Source organism: Oryctolagus cuniculus, chromosome 6 (assembly GCF_051225735.1).
Source record: "Oryctolagus cuniculus isolate XC-2025 breed Fujian yellow rabbit chromosome 6, ASM5122573v1, whole genome shotgun sequence".
NCBI lineage: Eukaryota > Metazoa > Chordata > Mammalia > Lagomorpha > Leporidae > Oryctolagus > Oryctolagus cuniculus.
The window spans coordinates 64,473,469-64,491,490 of record NC_142872.1 but is presented as its reverse complement, the minus strand read 5'-3'; positions in this window follow the sequence as shown (position 1 = coordinate 64,491,490).

Genomic DNA, 18,022 nt, shown 5'->3' with positions numbered 1-18,022 from the left:
TGGGGTCTCCGTGTGGCGAGGATGCATGCAATGACCAGTGCGCATACCTGGCGCACAGCCCAGGCCCAGGGAAGAGTGGCCGATAGGAATATTGACAAGGGATGGGCCCAGGACCCACCCAATAGCACTGGGGAAGGGCAGGAGGGAGGGACTGTGAGGGAAGCCCTCGCTCAGCTCTCTTATCGCCCCGTGCTCCACCCAGCTTCAGTTCCCGGCACATCTGTGTCTAATTCACACTCTGGAGACAGCGAGGCGTGGGGTGCAGGCTGCCCAGGGCGTGTTTGGGAAGGCAGGGAGCCCGGAGCTGAGGCTGGCAGCCCGGGAGGGCTCTGGGGGGGGTGTCCTCAGACACAGACGCGTGGGGAGGGGATCGGAGGCCAGCAGATCCCGGCGGGCGCCGTGGTGCAGGCTCTGGTTGGCTAGGAGAGGGACCTCTTGGGGCTGTCAAGCTTTTCAAGGCTCAGCGCTCCCTGGAGCCGAGAACCGCAGGGAAGCGGGAAGCAAGCCTTGGAGGGCACGAGCCTTCCCTGACATCCGCCCAGACCACCGGGGTTTTGTTGGAGCTCAAACAGCAGAGACTGTACGTGGCCCGGGCTTAAACAAAACAGTTTATGGATCTCACCTTAAAGCCCCAAGTCTGGAGGCAGGGGAAGGGGGACCTGAAGTTAGGGTTTTGAGGTCTTTCTACTTTTCTAGATTTTTCTGTCATGATTGCAAGGTGGTGGCTTCAGCTCCAGCCATCGAACCTGTGCTCAGGCAGGAGGCAGAAAGGAAGAAGCCGCGGAGTTGAGTTTGTACCCACAGCTCCGATTCCACCTGCTTGGCCAGACTGAGACACACAGCTGCCCCTGGCTACGAAGGAGGGGGGCGCATATCTGTTCTGCTGGGCGCATTGCCTGGGTCTCTAACAAACTAGGGGCTGAGAGTCTGTATCGTGATCTCATCTGCCTCAAAATGGCTTCATTTGGGGGCTGGTGTTGTGGCCTACAGGGTCAAGCCACCGCCTGTGACACCAGCATCCCAAATGGGGGCCAGTTGAAGCTCCTGGCTGCTGGCTCCGGCCTGGCCATTACAGCTGTTTGTGGAGTGGTCCAACAGATGGAAGGCTTTTTCTCTACCTCTCTCTCTGCCTCTGCCTTTCAAATAAATAAATAAATAATTTTTTTAATAAAATGATTTATTTTTCATTTTTATTTTTTGAAGATTTTTTAAAAAAATATTTGAAAAGCAGAGTGACAGAGAAATGCAGAGACAGAGAGAGAGAGAGAGATCTTCCATCCTCTGCTTCGCTCCCCAAATGATCACCACATCTGGGGCTGGGCCAGGCTAAAGCCAGGAGCCAGGAACTCCATTCAGATTTCCCATATGGGTGCAGGGGCCTAAGAACTTGGGCCGTCTTCCACTGTTTCCCAGGTGCATTAGCAGGGAGCTAGATCGTAAGTGGAGCAACTGGGACTGAAACCAGCACTACTATGTGGGATGCTGGCGTTGCAAATAGCGGCTTTACCTGCTGCACCACAACACCAGCCCTGACTTTTATTTTTGCTTATTTGAGAGGCAGAGAGACAAAGAGGGAGACAGGGATAGCGCTCCCACCTCCTGGCTCACTCCCCAAATGTGTACAGCAGCCCCTAGAAGCTGGGAGCCAGGAGCCCAGTTCAGGTCTCCCACCTGGGTGGCAGAGGCAGAAAACCTCCAGCCATCACCTGCTGCTTCCCAGGGCACTCATTAGCAGGCAGCTGAAATCAGGGGCAGAGCTGGGGCTCAAACCCAGGGACCCTGCCATGCAATGCAGAGCCTTCCAGAGCCTTCCTAGGGGTGGTGCTTGGCACTGCAGCGAAGCTGCTGCTTGGGACACCCACACTCCACATCCCGGTTCCTGGGTCGAGTCCCAGCAGCACTGCTGTCCATTCCAGCTTCCTGTTGGTGTGTGCCCTGGGAGGCAGCAGATGCTGGCTCCAGTAGGTGGACCATTGCCACCTAGGCTGGGTTTTGGGCTCCTACCTTGGAGCTCAAAACTACTTTGGCTCAGCTCTGGCTATTGTGGGTTTTGGGGGAGTAAACCAACAGATAGAGAATCTCTATCCCTTTGTTTCTTAAAAAATTTTTTTGGTTTGTTTGTTTTAACTTGTTTTTGAAAATTTTATTTGAAAGGCAGAGTTACAGAGAGAGGAGACAGAGGAAAGAGAGAGAGAGAGGGAGAGAGAGAGAGAGAGAGAGAGAGAGAAAGGTCTTCCATCCACTGGTTCACTCCCCAGATAGCTGCAGTGGCTGGAGTTGGGTCCATCTGAAGCCAGGAGCTTCTTCCAGGTCTCCCACATGGGTGCAGGGGCCCAAGGACTTGGGCCATCTTCTACTGCTTTCCCAGGCCATAGCAGAGAGCTGGATCGGAAGTGGAGCAGCTGGGACTCTAACTGGCACCCATAAGGGATGCTGGCATTGCAGGTGGCAGCTTTACCCACTATGCCACAGTGCCAAGCCCTCCTCTTTCTGTCTTTTAAATAAATAAGATAAATAAAAATGAAATAGAATGAAGACCCTTCCTGACTCCCGTGCACTGGACATCTAAACCCTCTGTCTCTGCTAACAACCCCTCAGGTTTGCTTTGGGGTCCTGGTGCTGTGTTCCTTCCCCGCCGCCTGGGTCTCGATAGGCACCTGCCCCCAGACTCTGCTAGCACCTGGGCTCCGTCTCCCACCATTGTCTACGTTCACTGAAACATCACGCTGTGCCTCATAAATATGTACAATTATTCAGAGTTAATTGAAAACATTTTTAAATGATAAGGAGCTGGAAATGCCAACTAACCTCATTTGGGCATTGCACATTTTTTTTAAAGACAGTAAAGTTTCTGCTTTTGTCTTTTATAGATGTGTTTATTTATTTGCAAGTCAGAGTTACACAGAGATAGGAAGAGAGAGAGAGAGGTGTTCCATCTGCTGGTTCACTGACCAAATAGGCACACTTTCATCTGCTGGTTCATTCCCCAAAGAGCTACAGCAGCCAGGACTAGGCCAGGCTGAAGCCAGGAGCCAGGAGCATCTTCCGGGTCTCCCATGTGGGTGCAGGGGCCCAAGCACTTGGGCCATCTTCTGCTGCATTTCCAGGAACATTAGCAGAGAGCTGGATCAGAAGTGGAACAACTGGGACTTGAACTGGTACCCAAATGGGATGCTGGCATCACAGGCAGTGGCCTTATCCACTATGTCACAGCGTCGGCCCTGGTCATTACACATTGTGTACTTGTATCAGATAATCACACTGCACTTCATAAACATGTCCAGTTAAGATAATAATAATTTGAAGGACAGATGTGTGCAGCAGGTTAAGATGCTCCTTGGGGTGCGCATATCACATGTCGGGGTGCACATATCACATGTCGGAGCGCCCCTTCCTGTGCCAGCTTTTCTGCTTCCAATCTAGTTTCCTGCTAATGTGCCTGAGAAGGCAGAGGAAGATGGCCCTCGTCCTTGGGTTTCTGCCAACAGAGACCAGGATCAAGCTCCCGGCTCCTGGCTTCAGTTTGGTCCAGCTCTGGCTGTTGCAGCCGTTTGGGGAGTGAACCGGCAGGTGGAAGAGCTCTCTGTGTCTCCCTCTCTCTCTCTGTAGCTCTGCCTTTCAAATAAACACATCTCTAAAACATAAAATTCAAAAAATGGAAAAGATTTTTTTTAAAAAGAATATTCCATCTCCTAGGACATTGGGATTGGGTTAGAGACAGAGCTGATTGGGACCCGTGTAGATCTTGTAAAAATTTTTTAAAAGATTTATTTTATTTATTCAAAAGGCAGAATGACAGAGGGAGGGAGAGACAGAGAGAGGGAAAGATAAAGAGATTTTTCACCTGCTGGTTTACTTCTTACAGGGCTGCAATGGCTGGGACCTGGCCAGACCAAAGCCAAGAGCAGGGAACTTCTGGGTCTGCCACATGGGTGCGGGGTGCTTTCTCAGGAGCATTGGCAGGGAGCTGGATCGGAAGTGGAGCAGCCGGGACTCGAACCAGTGCCCATATGGATCCGGTGTTGCAAGCAGCCATTTAACTCACCAGGACACCTATAAATTACTTCCAATGCCTAATGCAATGTAATGCTATGAACATAGTTGTTGCACTCTATTATTGTTTAGGGAATAATGACAAGGGAAAAAAGCCTTCAGTATGGACTGATTTAAAAAAAAACATACACTTGGGGCCGGAGCTATGGTACAGTAGATTAATCCTCCACTTGCCGCACGGGCATCCCATATCGATGCAAGTTCTAGTCCCAGCTAGTCCTCTTCTGATTCACCTCTCTGCTGTGGCTTGAGAAAGCAGTGGAAAATGGCCCAAGTGCTTGGGCCTTTGCACCCGTGTGGGAGACCGGGAAGAAACTCCTGGCTTCTGGCTTCGGATTGGCCCAGCTCTGGCTGTTGCGGCCATTTGGGGAGTGGACCCATTGGTGGAAGACCCTTCTCTCTATTTTTCCCTCTGTCTGTAACTCTACCTATCAAATAAATAAAATCTTAATATATAAATGTATTTATTTTAAAGGCAGAAAGACAAAGAGGGAAAAGACACACACACACACACATATCTGCCATCCACTGGTTCACTTCCCAAATTGCTACGACAGCCAGGACTGGGCCAGGCCAAAGCTAGGAGCCCTGAACCCCATCCTGGTCTCCCACAGGGTTGTGCAAGGGCCCAAGCACTTGGGCCATCCTCCGCTGCTTTCCCCGGGCCATAGCAGGGAGCTGGATCAGGGCTGAGATTCAAATGCCAGCGTCTAAGCAGCAGCTTAACCCGCTGAGCCCCAACACCTGTCCCTGGACCTGATCTTTCCCCCAAATATTTTCATTCTGATTGAATGTGCAGGTGCGGGACCCTGGGGTACGGAGGGCCGGTTGCACTTGGCACTTACAGGTCAGCAGGTGCATCCTGTAATCACCCCTACTTGTTCAAAACCTTCCTGTGAACTGCCTGCCCAGGTAGGAAGAGGGCTTCATGTAGGGCCATTGCAGTAGGCGCAGCAGAGAGATTGGGCTCCACTCTGTCTGCAGCATGGGGTGTGTGTGGGGGGGTGGGGGATGGGGGGGAGGGCTGATAGCCAGGGGGCTGGCTGGGGGCTCTGGAGGGGACTGCTAAGAAGGCGTCCTGGCAGAGGGCGTTCTGGCTAAACCAATCTGACTGCATTCTTGCTGAGGACAGGCCAGGACTCTGACCTCACCTGGGCAGCGGTGGGGATGAAGCACCTGCTCAGCCGGCCAGCGCTGGTGATGGAATGCTGAGGCCGGAGCTGGCTGGCGAACCGGACTGAGCAGGGCTCTTAGCAGAAAATGGCTTTTGCAGGGAACTGGGTTTTATGGGAAGAAGGTCCAGAGGCCTCGGTAAAGTTTGGCCAAGCCAAGGAGCTTTGTCCGTGTCTCTCCTCCCACGGGGCTCCGCAGCTGGGGCTTCCCCTCGGAGCGGCCATGTGTTTTGTGACTTATTCTCAGCAGTCACCCTGGGTCTGCTTTGTTCTCTCTGTGAGTCGTTAGGTACAGCCCCGTGGAGGAGGTGGACACTCTGCCCGATGTCCTGAAAGGGGCATATGAAAATGCTGTGGTCACAGGTCAGAACCACCACAAGACTGTCGCTCGGGGAGGGGTGTGGTGGTCACCGGGACCCTCGTAAGGTTTCAGGAACGCTGCCCGAGGCCCAGCTCGCCTCTGCTGGGAGAGGCTGGAGAACCACGGAGAACCATGCTCCCTTCCTCAGCTTCTCCTCCAACTAAGGTCTCGGCTCTGTCCATGCGTGCACCCTGCATCTCGGACAGCCCGGGAGGACCCAGCCTGGGGTGGGGGAAGTCCAGGAGGAAAGCGCCCGGGAGTGCTTGTGTGTGTGTGTGTGTGTGTGTGTGTATAGGACGCTTGTATGTGTGCATAGGATGCTTGTATGTGTGTGTAGGATGCTTGTGTGTGTGTGTGTAGGATGCTTGTGTGTGTGTGTAGGACGCTTGTATGTGTGTGTAGGATTTGTGTGTGTGTAGGATGTGTGTGTGTGTGTAGGATGCTTGTGTGTGTATGTAGGATGCTTGTATGTGTGTGTAGGATGTGTGTGTGTGTGTAGGATGCGTGTATGTGTGTAGGATGCTTGTATGTGTGTGTAGGATGTGTGTGTGTGTGTAGGATGCTTGTGTGTATAGGATGCTTGTATGTGTGTGTAGGATGTGTGTGTGTGTGTAGGATGCTTGTGTGTGTGTGTAGGATGTGTGTGTGTGTATAGGATGCTTGTGTGTGTGTAGGATGCTTGTATGTGTGTGTAGGATGTGTGTGTGTGTAGGATGCTTGTGTGTATAGGATGCTTGTATGTGTGTGTAGGATGTGTGTGTGTGTGTAGGATGCTTGTGTGTGTGTGTAGGATGTGTGTGTGTATAGGATGCTTGTGTGTGTGTAGGATGCTTGTATGTGTGTGTAGGATGCTTGTGTGTGTGTGTGTGTAGGATGCTTGTGTGTGTGTGTAGGACGCTTGTATGTGTGTATAGGATGTGTGTGTGTGTGTAGGATGTGTGTGTGTGTGTAGGATGCTTGTGTGTGTGTGTAGGATGCTTGTGTGTGTGTGTAGGATGTGTGTGTGTGTAGGATGCTTGTGTGTGTGTAGGATGCTTGTATGTGTGTGTGTGTGTAGGATGCTTGTGTGTACGTGTGTAGGATGCTTGTATGTGTGTGTAGGAGGTGTGTGTGTAGGATGCTTGTGTGTGTGTGTAGGATGCTTGTGTGTGTGTGTGTAGGATGCTTGTGTGTACGTGTGTAGGACGCTTGTATGTGTGTGTAGGATGTTTGTGTGTATGTGTAGGATGCCTGTGTGTGTGTGTGTGTGGTGTGGAGTGGGCACTGTGGTAACAGCGACAGGCTCTGGGCCCAGGCCAGTGGCCCTGGAAGCAGATGGGCGAGTTAGTGGCACCGGCAGCCTGTGAGGTGTGGTGCCCTTCCTGCGCTGTCCCGCAGTGTGATAGGGACGGGACCCCAGCCGTGTAGCCTGAGCCTAGTTCTTTTTCTCTTTCACTTTTTTTTTTTTTTTTTGACAGGCAGAGTGGACAGTGAGAGAGACAGAGAGAAAGGTCTTCCTTTGCCGTTGGTTCACCCTCCAATGGCCGCAGCGGCTGCCGCACTGCGCTGATCCGGTGGCAGGAGCCAGGTACTTCTCCTGGTCTCCCATGGGGTGCAGGGCCCAAGCACTTGGGCCATCCTCCACTGCACTCCCTGGCCACAGCAGAGAGCTGGCCTGGAAGAGGGGCAACCGGGACAGAATCCGGCGGCCTGACTGGGACTAGAACCCGGTGTGCCGGCGCCGCAAGGCAGAGGATTAGCTTAGTGAGCCGCGGCACCAGCCTTCACTTTCTTTTTAAGATTTATTTCTTTGGGGCTGGTGCTGTGGCGCAGTAGGCTAAACCTCCCCTTGTAGCACTGGCATCCCATGTGGGCGCTGGTTTGAGTCCCAGCTGCTCCTCTACTGATTCAGCTCTCTGCCATGGCCTGGGAAAACAGTAGAAGATGGCCAAGTCCTTGGACCCCTGCACCTGCGTGGGAGACCTAGAAGCTCCTGGCTTCTGGCTTCGGATTGGCCCAGCTCTGGCCATTGTGATCATTTGGGGAGTGAACCATGGATGGAAGACTTCTCTGTCTCTTCCTCTATGTCTGTAACTCTGCCTCTCAAATAAACAAATAAAATCTTAAAAAAAAAAAAAAGACTTTTTATTTGAAAGGCAGGAGAGAGAGACAGAGACAGAGAGACACGGAGAGAGAGAGAATTGTCCATCTGCTGGTTCATTCCCCAAATGGCCACAACAGCCAAGTCTGGGCCTGGGCTTAGGCCAGGAGCCAGGAGATTGAACTCTCTGGGTCTTGCACGTGGATGGCAGGGGTCCAAGCACTTGGACCATTCTCCACTGCCTTCCCAGGCACATTAGCAGGAAGCTGGATTGGAAGTGGAGGAGCCGGGACTTCAACCAGCACTCAGATATGGGACGGGATGCGAGCATCCCACACGGTGATCCAACCCACTGTACCCCAGCGTCTGCCCTGAGCCTAGGTCTTGAGCACTCCTGGGGAGCTCCTTAAGCTCATAGGAGCTGCTTTGTTTCTTGTGTCTCCTGCAAGAAGTCTTGATACTCTCGTGGGGCCTGACTCCTGCCATCCTCTAGTGGCTGCCTGGTGGCTTAGTCTCTTCCTGTGAGGTGAGAAGCACCTTCCTCCCTCAGGGCCTTGGCACATGCTGCTCCTTGCCTGGATTTCCTCTGCCTCCCCAGCCTCCCTCCCACCCTCAGGCTAATTCCTCAACTTCAATGTCCACTCCTCAGGGAGACAGCTGGCCCTGCCCCTGGCCTGGGCTAAGGCCTCCTATTATTCTCTGGCTACCTTTGGGTTTTCCTTTGTGGCGTTTGTTACCATTGCAGCATTGTTTGTGTGATGCGTCCCCTAGGAGAGACTGTGTCTCCTTCCAGGGCCCTGGCATGCAGCAGGGAGGGGCTGAGGAAAATCGAATTCCCTGTTGCACAGTTCCTAAGGCCCCTCCCAGTCCAGTCCTAAAAGCCCTCTGGCCCACCCCCATTCAGCCCTGCTCAGCCCTGCTCAGCCCTGGCCACTTCCCGACCTTCAGGGCGCTAGCTCTTCAGCTCTAAGCAGCAGAGATGCCAACTCAGACATTTTTTTTAAAGATTTTATTTATTTATTTGAGAGGCAGAGTTACAGAGAGAGGGAGAGACTGAGAGAAAGGCCTTCCTTCCACTAGTTCCCTCCCTAAATGGCCGCAGCTGATCCGAAGCCAAGAGCCAGAAGCCAGGAACCAGGAGCCAGGAGCTTCTTCCGGGTCTCCCATGCAGGTACCAGGGGCCCAAGGACTTGGCCATCTTCTACTGCTTTCCCAGGCCACAGCAGAGAGCTGGACTGGAAGAGGAGCAGCCGGAATTAGAACCGGCAGCCATACGGGATGCCAGCACTGCAGGTGGAGGATTAACCTACTGTGCCATAGTGCCGGCCCCAACTCAGACATTTGAAAGTCCAGGTAAAATCAGGTTTCGGGAACATCTGGATCCTAACGACCTAATAGTGTGGCGCTCAGACTCATTCTCTCTTCAGCTGTCTTCCCCAGGGCTCCATTCTCATTCTGAGGCCGGTGTTCCCCAAGAGGTGACAGAGGAGGCCTCTAACAGCTCCAGGCTCCTTCTTGATTGCTTTAGGAAAAGCCAGGAGGGTGGAGGTCATCCTGCCCCTGACCAGAAGCTGAGGGTGCGGCTGCCCTAGGGCGATCCCATCACAGGTGGGAAGGTAAACAGGTCCCAGGTGGATAAGCGGAGGTTACTGCACCTGACAGCTCTGGGACCCAGGGATGTAAAACCTTTCAGGATTCCACGAAAGGCTGTGCGCCCTGGCTTCTCTCACGTGCCAGCAGGGGACATGCAAGGGCTTTTTTCATTTAAGGTTTTTAAATTTATTTGGAAGGCAGAGTGACACACACTCGCGCACACACACACACACACACACAGAGGGAGAGAGGGGAGGAGGGGGAGAGGGAGAGGGGGAGAGAGAGAGGGGGAGAGAGAGAGAGAAAGAGAGAGAGAGAGAGAGAGAGAGAGAGAGAGAGAGAGATCTCATCTGCTGGTTCACTCTCCAAGTGGCTGTAGTGGCTGGGGCTGGGCCAAGAGGAAGCCAGGAATCTGGGACTCCATTTGGGTCTCCTACATGGGTGGCAGCGGCCCAAGCACTTGGGCCATCCTCTGCTGTCTTCCCAGGCATATCAGCAGGGAGCTGGATCAGAAGCGGAGCGGCCAGGACCCACACAGATGCTCTGAGAGGGGATGCTGGTGTCTCAGTTGTTCCTCAGCTCTGCTCCTCCCACTCCTAATCTTGAAGGGAGAAATGACAAAGTCACATTGCAAAAGGACAGAGACACAGGGGGACCTACTGCTTTCCCAGGCCACAGCAGAGAGCTGGGTCTGAAGTGGAGCAGCCGGGACTCAAACCTGTGCCCACACGGGATGCCGGCACCACAGGTGGCGGCTTTACCTGCTATGCCACAGCACCGGCCCCTAGGTCCTTTCTTAACCCCCTTCCCACCCCAGAAACTGGCTCTTCTGACCAAGGACTGTATTCAAGTAGCCTGTCTTGTGAAATTCTAAGCTCCATGGTATGGCCTGGGAGAGCAGTGGAAGATGACCCAAGTCCCTGGGCCCCTGCACCCGCGTGGGAGATCCAGAAGAAGCTCCTGGCTTCAGATAGGTGCAGCTCTGGCTGTTGCAGCCATCTCAGAACCAGCAGATGGAAGACCTCTCTCTCTCTGCCTTTCAAATAAGTAAGTAAATCTTTAAAAAAAATCCCGGCAGTGGCCCTTACCAGCCCGGACCCACGCTTTATTCATTTGCTTATCAATTTACTTGCTCACCAGTTACTGAAACACAATTGTAATCCTATGGGAGGCTCCAGGGACCTGGCAGGATGACTGAGACCCAGTGCTGTCCTCAACGAGCTTCTGGATTGAAGAGGAATTCAGCAGGTCACCACAACACAGTGCGGTCAGGGCCGTGGCAGAAGGACGCATCGGAGGACCAATGGCTCACTCGGGGGGGGGGGGTGATCTCGGGGTGAGTGGTGGTCGTGGGTGACAAAGGGGAACTGGAGGAAGCGTTAGGCAGAGCTCTTGGCTGTTGGTGACAGAAATCCCGCCCGCCCTGGCTTAGGGAGAAGTCCCAAGTGGGAAATCCTGGAGATGACTATTCCCAGGCATGGCATCTGGCTCCTCTGCTCTTGCCAGTCCCCTCTATGTGGGCTTCAGTCTCAGACAGACTGTTCTGAAGTGCTGGCCAGGACGGCCACACACCTGTCCTCACATGGCTCCATCACACGGGCTGGGTTCCTCTGGAACCAGGCGCCCAGAACCACAGGGTGCAAGAATGACGCAGAGATGTCATCCAGAGGGAGTCAAGCAAGGACTGGGAGCAGGCCCGACTTCCGGTGCGCTCCCAAGCAGGTGACTAAATTGCAGCCCTCCCATGTGGGAGGGGTCGGGCAGCCTTGGGAAGGGAAAGGGAACAAGTTGCTGGTGCACACTCCGCGAGACTCCGCCCCTGGTTTCTCCTGTGAAGCGAAGCCTGTCCAGCTGTCTTTGTAGAGTTAGACGGATCCCAAATATAGGGGCCCAGGAAACATCGCCCTTTTCTCTTTGAATAGGTTGGGTCTGGGTTTGAACAGGTAGGATGGGGGGTGGGGGTGGGGGTTGCTCTACTTCGCCTAGCGGGAAAAAAAAGGCAGCGTGCTCCACCTGGTGGCCACCAGGAGCACTGCGCTATTGGGTTGACTCCGGAACCGGCCTCTTGAGTTCCTGGAGCATTTCTGCGCACTGAGCTGGGGACTTTTCTCGGGCTGGGCCTGGTGAGATTGCGAGGCAGATGGACTCGGGGAGCTGGTGTTGTTCTATCGTATTTGACGGGAGAGACTGAGCATCAGAGGGTCTGGTCGGGGCTGTTGGGAGGGAAGGGCTTTCTTCCGAACCTGAGCCCTCCCCCCACGCCCCAGGAACTGTGGTTTATTGCGATAACCACTTCACAGACAGTGACAGGGCCTCAGGTTGGCAGCAGGAGGGTCCCAGACCAGCATCCCTCACGGCTGCTCTCTGGGCAGCTTTGTGGATCTGTGTCTGCCCCGGAGGTTATTACGTCCCAAACACTTGCTCTGCATGCATCTCTGGGATAAGAGCGCGACTTCCTGTCTTCTCCACAGGGGTCATCCGCCTCAGTCTCTGGGGACCTGGGATAAGCTGGTTCCCCAGCAGTGCAGTGGGCGGTAGTTTCTTGTTGGAGCCCAGGGAAGAATCACCTGTGGTCACTATGTTGTACCCCCCACCCCCCGCCATCAAATTGAATTAGGTTTCTGAAATTTGATAAATCAATGAATCTTTTTTTAAAAAAAGATTTTTATTCATTTATATTTGAAAGGCAGAGTTACAGAGAGGCAGAGGCAGAGAGAGGAGGTCTTCCATCTGCTGGTTCACCCCCCAAATGGCCGCAACAGCTGGAACTGTGCCAATCCGAAGCCAGGAGCCAGGAGCTTCTTCTGGGTCTCCCATGCAGGTGCAGGGGCCCAAGGACTTGGGTCATTTTCTACTGCTTTCCCAGGCCACAGCAGAGAGCTGGATCGGAAGTGGAGCAGCCAGGACTCGAACCGGTGTCCATATGAGATGCTGGCACTGCAGGCGGTGGCTTTACCGCTACGCCACAGCACCGGTGCCAAATCACTGAATTTTTTTTTTTTTTTATACAGGCAGAGTGGACAGTGAGAGAGAGAGACAGAGAGAAAGGTCTTCCTTTGCCGTTGGTTCACCCTCCAATGGCTGCTGCAGCCAGTGCGCTGTGGCCGGCGCACCATGCTGATCCGATGGCAGGAGCCAGGTGCTTCTCCTGGTCTCCCATGGGGTGCAGGGCCCAAGCACTTGGGCCATCCTCCACTGCACTCCCTGGCCACAGCAGAGAGCTGGCCTGGAAGAGGGGCAACCGGGACAGAATCTGGCGCCCCGACCGGGACTAGAACCTGGTGTGCCGGCACCGCAAGGCGGAGGATTAGCCTAGTGAGCCGCGGCGCCAGCCCCAAATCACTGAATCTTAACACAGGGCTCTGTGTCAGATGCTGTCTGCCTGTGGCCTCATCTCCCCAGGGCACTTGGACAAAAACAGAAGGAGCAGCAGCCATCATTTATGGAGCACTCATCACGTCTCAGGCGTGCAGTTCACGTCCGCCCAGTCTTCTCATTTTCGCCAAACCCCTGTGAGGTAGGGATTGCTGTTCCACCCTGAGGCAGAGGTCACGCGATCACACGGCAGTGGCAGAGTTGGGACAGGAAGCCTGGCTGCCGGGTCCCGGATCCCGAGGCACTTGCCATTACCCCACACAGCCTCTCCAAGGCAGATCCTCCCCAGGGCGCCCTCTGATGTTTACCTGCGGGCACAGATGTCTGAGACCATTCCAGACTAGAAACATCCAAACAGTTACTTATTATTTGCAGGACAGAGACAGAGATAGAGAGAGATAGAGAGACAGAGACAGAGAGAATTTCTCGCATATGCTGGTTCACTCAATCAGGCCTCCCTTATGGTGACCCCAACCACTTGAGCCATCCCCACTGCCCCCAGGCTCTGCGTTGTTAGGAAGCTGGAGTCAGGAGCAGGAACTGCAAATAGAATTCAGGTACCTGAATGTGGGACGTGTGTGTTTTAACTGCAAGGCGGAACGCCTGCCTCTTAAGCCTGATATTAGGGAAGCTAAGATTAAAAAACAACAAAATAAAACAGGGGCTGGTGTTGTGGCACAGTAGGTTAAGCTGTCACCTGCGACACTGGCATCCCATAAAAATGCCGGCTTGGGTCCCAGCTGCTACACTTCTGAAGCAGCTCCCTGATTATGCACCTGACAAAGCAGTGGAAGATAAACCAAGAGCTAGGGTCCCTGCCACCCACGTGGGAGACCTGGCTGCTGGCTTCAGGCTGGTCCACTCCCAGTCTCTGCGGCCATTGGGAGAGTGAAACCATGGATGGAGGATCTCTCTCTGTCTCTCCTCTCTCTCTTATTCAAATAAATAAATAAATCTTTTTAAAAGGTTTATTTATTTATTTGAAAGGCAAAGTTACAGAGAAAGGGGAGAGAGAGAGACTGATTTTCCATCCGCTGGTTCATTCCCCAAATGGCTGCAATGATCGGAGCTGTGCTGATCTGAAGCCAGGAGCCAGGAGCTTCTTCCAGGTCTCCCACGTGGGTGCAGGGGCCCAAGGACTTGGGACATCTTTTTCTTCTTCTTCTTTTTTTTAAAGAAAAATTGTATTTATTTGAAAGACAGAGTTACAGAGAGAGGTAGAGCCACAGAAAGGTCTTCCATCTGCTGGTTCACTCCCCAGTGACCACAATGGCCAGAGCTGAGCTGATCTGAAGCCAGGAACCAGGAGCTTCTTCCGGGTCTCCCACGTGGGTGCAGGAGCCCAAGGACTTGGACCATCTTCTACTGCTTTCCCAGGCTACAGTAGAGCTGGATAGGAAGAGGAGCAGCTGGCACTCGAACCGGTGCCTATATGGGATGCTGGCACTGCAGGCTGGGGCTTTAACCTGTTGCGCCACAGCACCAGCCCCAACTTGGGCCGTCTTCTGCTGCTTTCCCAGGCACACCAGCAGGGAGGTGGATCAGAAGTGGTGCAGCCAAGACACAAATCAGTGCCCATATGGGATGCCAGTGCCACAGGCAGCAGCTTTACTCACTGCCACAATGCCAGCCCCAAATAAATGAGTCTTAAAAATGTTTATTTCATTTTCCATTAACCTTTTAAAATTCTTATTATTTATTTTAAAGGCTGAACGACAAAGGAAGAGACAAAGAGAGAAATCTTCCATCTGCTGGTTCACTTCCCAAAGGCTCACAGCAGCTGAGGCTGGGCCAGGTCAAGGCCAGGAGCCAGGAGCTCCATCCATGTCTCCCACATGGGTGGCAGGAACCCAAGCACCCGGGGGCCATCCTCTGCCTGGCTAAGTACATCAGCAGGAAGCTGTCCTGGAAGTGAAGAGAAGCTGGAACTCAAACCAGGCCCTCTGATCCAGGATGCAGGCATAGCAGAGGGTGCCAGCCTGGGAAGCTAAGATGGAGAGGGCTTTGTTTGATTTTTGAATCAGAATCCTGGTTTCAAATTCCCGAGTGCCGGCAGAATGGCCAAGGCTAAAACAACTGGCGACACCAAGGGCTGGCAAGGGTGTGGAGCCACTGCAACTCTCACTGTCACACGGGCAGGAAGGGCAAGTTGGAAGAGTTCCTTTGGAAAAACCACTGGGCAGAATCTGGACAAGCTAGGCACATACTTGCTGTGTGATTCCACTCCTAAGTATACGGGTACACGTGTGTGCCATACAATGTAGACAGAATTTTCCACAGCAGCCTTACGGATACAGGCTCCAAACTAGGAGCAGCTCCGTCGTCCATCCATGGTAGCTCAGCTAAACTGTGGCCTGTTACTCCAGACAGAGCGCGATGAGCGTGAACTTCTGATCTGACAGTGGCACAGATAAATCTCACAGATACGACACGCAAGAGGATAGATGAGGTATTTCCAAAAGCATGTGGCGGACGGAACTCAAAGGTAAGCTGAGGGGTGGGTGTTTGGTGCCGTGGTTAGGATGCCACTTGGGACGCCCTACAAGCCATATTGCTGTGCCTGGGTTTGGGTCCTAGCTCTACTCGTTTTCAGCTTCCTGCTGGTGAACACCCTGGGGGGCAGCAAGTGATGGCTTGAGTCCCTGCCACCCATCCAGGAGACCTGGGTTGAGTTCTGGCAACCTGGCTCCAGCCTGGCTCAGCCTAGGCTGTTGCAGGCACTTGGGAAGTGAACCAGGAAGTGAAAGATCTTTGTCTCTCTCCCTTTCAAATAAATAAAAATAAGCACAAATAAAATTATAAAAGATACGATTATTTTGGTACAAAAGTCTTCGAAATCCAGTTTTTTCATAATATAAAAAATTTTATTTATTTGTCTTCATTTATTTCACCTAAATGCAGGAGACCTGGATAGAGTTCCCAGCTCCCAAGTTCATTCTGTCCAGCCCTAGCTGTTGCGGGCATTTAGGGAGTAAAACAGATGATGCAGCTCTCTTTCTCTCAAAACAAAACCACCAATTGGCTCCTTTTGGGTGGTACTGACTCAGTAGGGGAATGAGGGAACCTTCTGGGGAGCCGGCAACAGCTGGTGCCTAGACCTGGAAGGTGACTGCCCAGAGGTACACACCTGGGAGGTGCGTGTCACTAACTGGAGGCTGTGTCCCAGAAAGTTAGGAGACAAGGAAAAAGAGTTCAATGTGAGCACTTTCTGGGGCTGGCGGACAAGAGTTTTCCACCTGTAGTTATTCCTCCTTAACCTGGGAAGAGCCCCACCATCTCCTGCTTCGGGGGCTGCATCTCTCCCTCCTTCCCAGGTTTTCGGCCCAGGCCCCAGGCCTGTGCAGTGTTTCCCTCAGCCACGGTGACTCTAGGGATGGAACAGGACCAAGCTGGCTGAGTTAACCCCAGGCTTCACTGGAGCTGCGAGGAGAGTTCTTCCCACTGTTGCTACTGTAGCAGGACACGTGCCTGGAGGTGCCGCTGGCCATGTGCCCAATCTAGGAGAGTCTGTCTGGAGAGGAGGCCTCGCCTCGGGAGGGGGAAACAGCGAGGCGAAGGCATCCTGATGGCAGCGTCAGTCCCTGGGCCCAGCAGCCTCACCACACAGGCGTCCTCAGGTGAAGCCACCCACTTCCTGTTTAGCTAACCACTCTGATTTGGGTCTTTTGCAGTTATAACTAGGGTCTAACCCAGGGGAAACTGGGTAACATTATGAGGAATTGGGGGGGAGGGCTTGGGATGTCAGACAGAGATGGTGTCTTGTCTGATCTGAATTGTGGGAGCTGTTACTGCCCTTGTCCTCAGTGGCTGCTCAGTGGCCACGGCCCTGTGGGACAGGCGAGGCAGGCCACAGGGGGTCCCATGGGAAGGACTCTCTTCTAGTTTAATTATTTATTTTTAAAATTTATTTTATTTATTTGAAAGAGTTACAGAGAGGGAGGTAGAGAGAGAGAGAGAGAGAGTGGTCTTCCATTCTGTTGGTTCACTCCCCAGATGGCCGCAACGGCTGGAGCTGCGCCTATCTGAAGCCAGGAGCCAGGAGCTTCTTCCGGGTCTCCCATGCGGTGCAGGGACCCAAGGACTTGGGTCATCTTCTACTGCTTTGCCAGGCCACAGCAGAGAGTTGGATCAGAACAGGAGCAGCCGGGACTCCAACCGGTGCCCATATGGGATGCCGGCACTGCAGGCCGGGGCTTTAGCCCACTGCGCCACAGCGCCGGCCCATCTATTCTAGTTTAGAAGAGTTCTGGCTAGGAGTCTAGAGAACCAGATTCCACTTTTCCATGTTGTCCCATCTGAGAGGCAAGACCTTGGGCAGGGGCTGGTGCTGTGGCACAGGTGGTTAAGCTGCTGCCTGTGATGCTGCTGGTATCCCCTGTCAGAGCGCCAGTTTGAGTCCTGGCCGCTCTGCTTCTGATGCAGCCCTCTGCTAATGGGCCGGGGAAAGCAGAAGATGGCCCAAGTATGTGGGCCCCTGCTGCCCACATGGGAGACCCAGGTGGAGTTCCAGGCTCCCGGCTTCTGCCTTCCCAGCCCTGGCTGTTGGGGGCATTTGGGTAGTGAGCCAGTGTACAGAAGATCTCTGTGTCTCTTTGCTTTTTAAATAAGGTAAAAAACAAACAAACAAACCGAGGAGGGGCCTCCGGGACCAGGGCTCACACACACCCGCCTGATCTGTACCTCCTTGCCTGGTAGAAGGAGTGATGCTGGTGGCATGAGGCCGCCCGGAGGGACTCGGGGGGAAGCTGCTTTGGCAGTCTGCTCTTGGGAAGCTGTGCGCTGAGACCCTGGAGGCTGTGGCGAGCCGGGCATAGCTGGCCAGCAGCAGGCGTCGGCAACAGTCTGCCGAGAGAAGACTGGGAGCCGTGACGCTCACGGCTCACGCATTCCTCACGGCCGGCTGCTCATGACAGGCTGGATAAAGGGCTTCCGAATCACAGCACTCATTTCTTTCCCAGCTCATTTCTGGGCTGGGGAAAAGGCTCTCCCAAGAACCACCAGGCCAATGAGTCCCACAGAACAAACTTATCACTGCGTGTTAAGGGTTGAGCAGGAAAAGGTCATCTCCTTATTCATTCATTCAACCAACACGTCACACCACACCACTGTGGACGTGAGGGCAGAGACGAATGGGGCTGGGAGCCTGCACAGTCTATGCTGGCCTCCCTGCTGGCCCCCGCTCCCCTGCTCTGCTTCTCCACACAGCAGCCAGAATCCTACTCTGCAACTTAGAGCATCCCCAGCTTCTGTCCTGCAAAGGCTGCTGGAAGCCCTCTGTGACGAGGGGCACGGGTGGTGGGGGAGCTGGGAGGTGAAGATAGACACACCGCATCCAAGAGCAACACACGTAGGACCCCACACTCCACATCCATTAGGGTACAGTCTGGC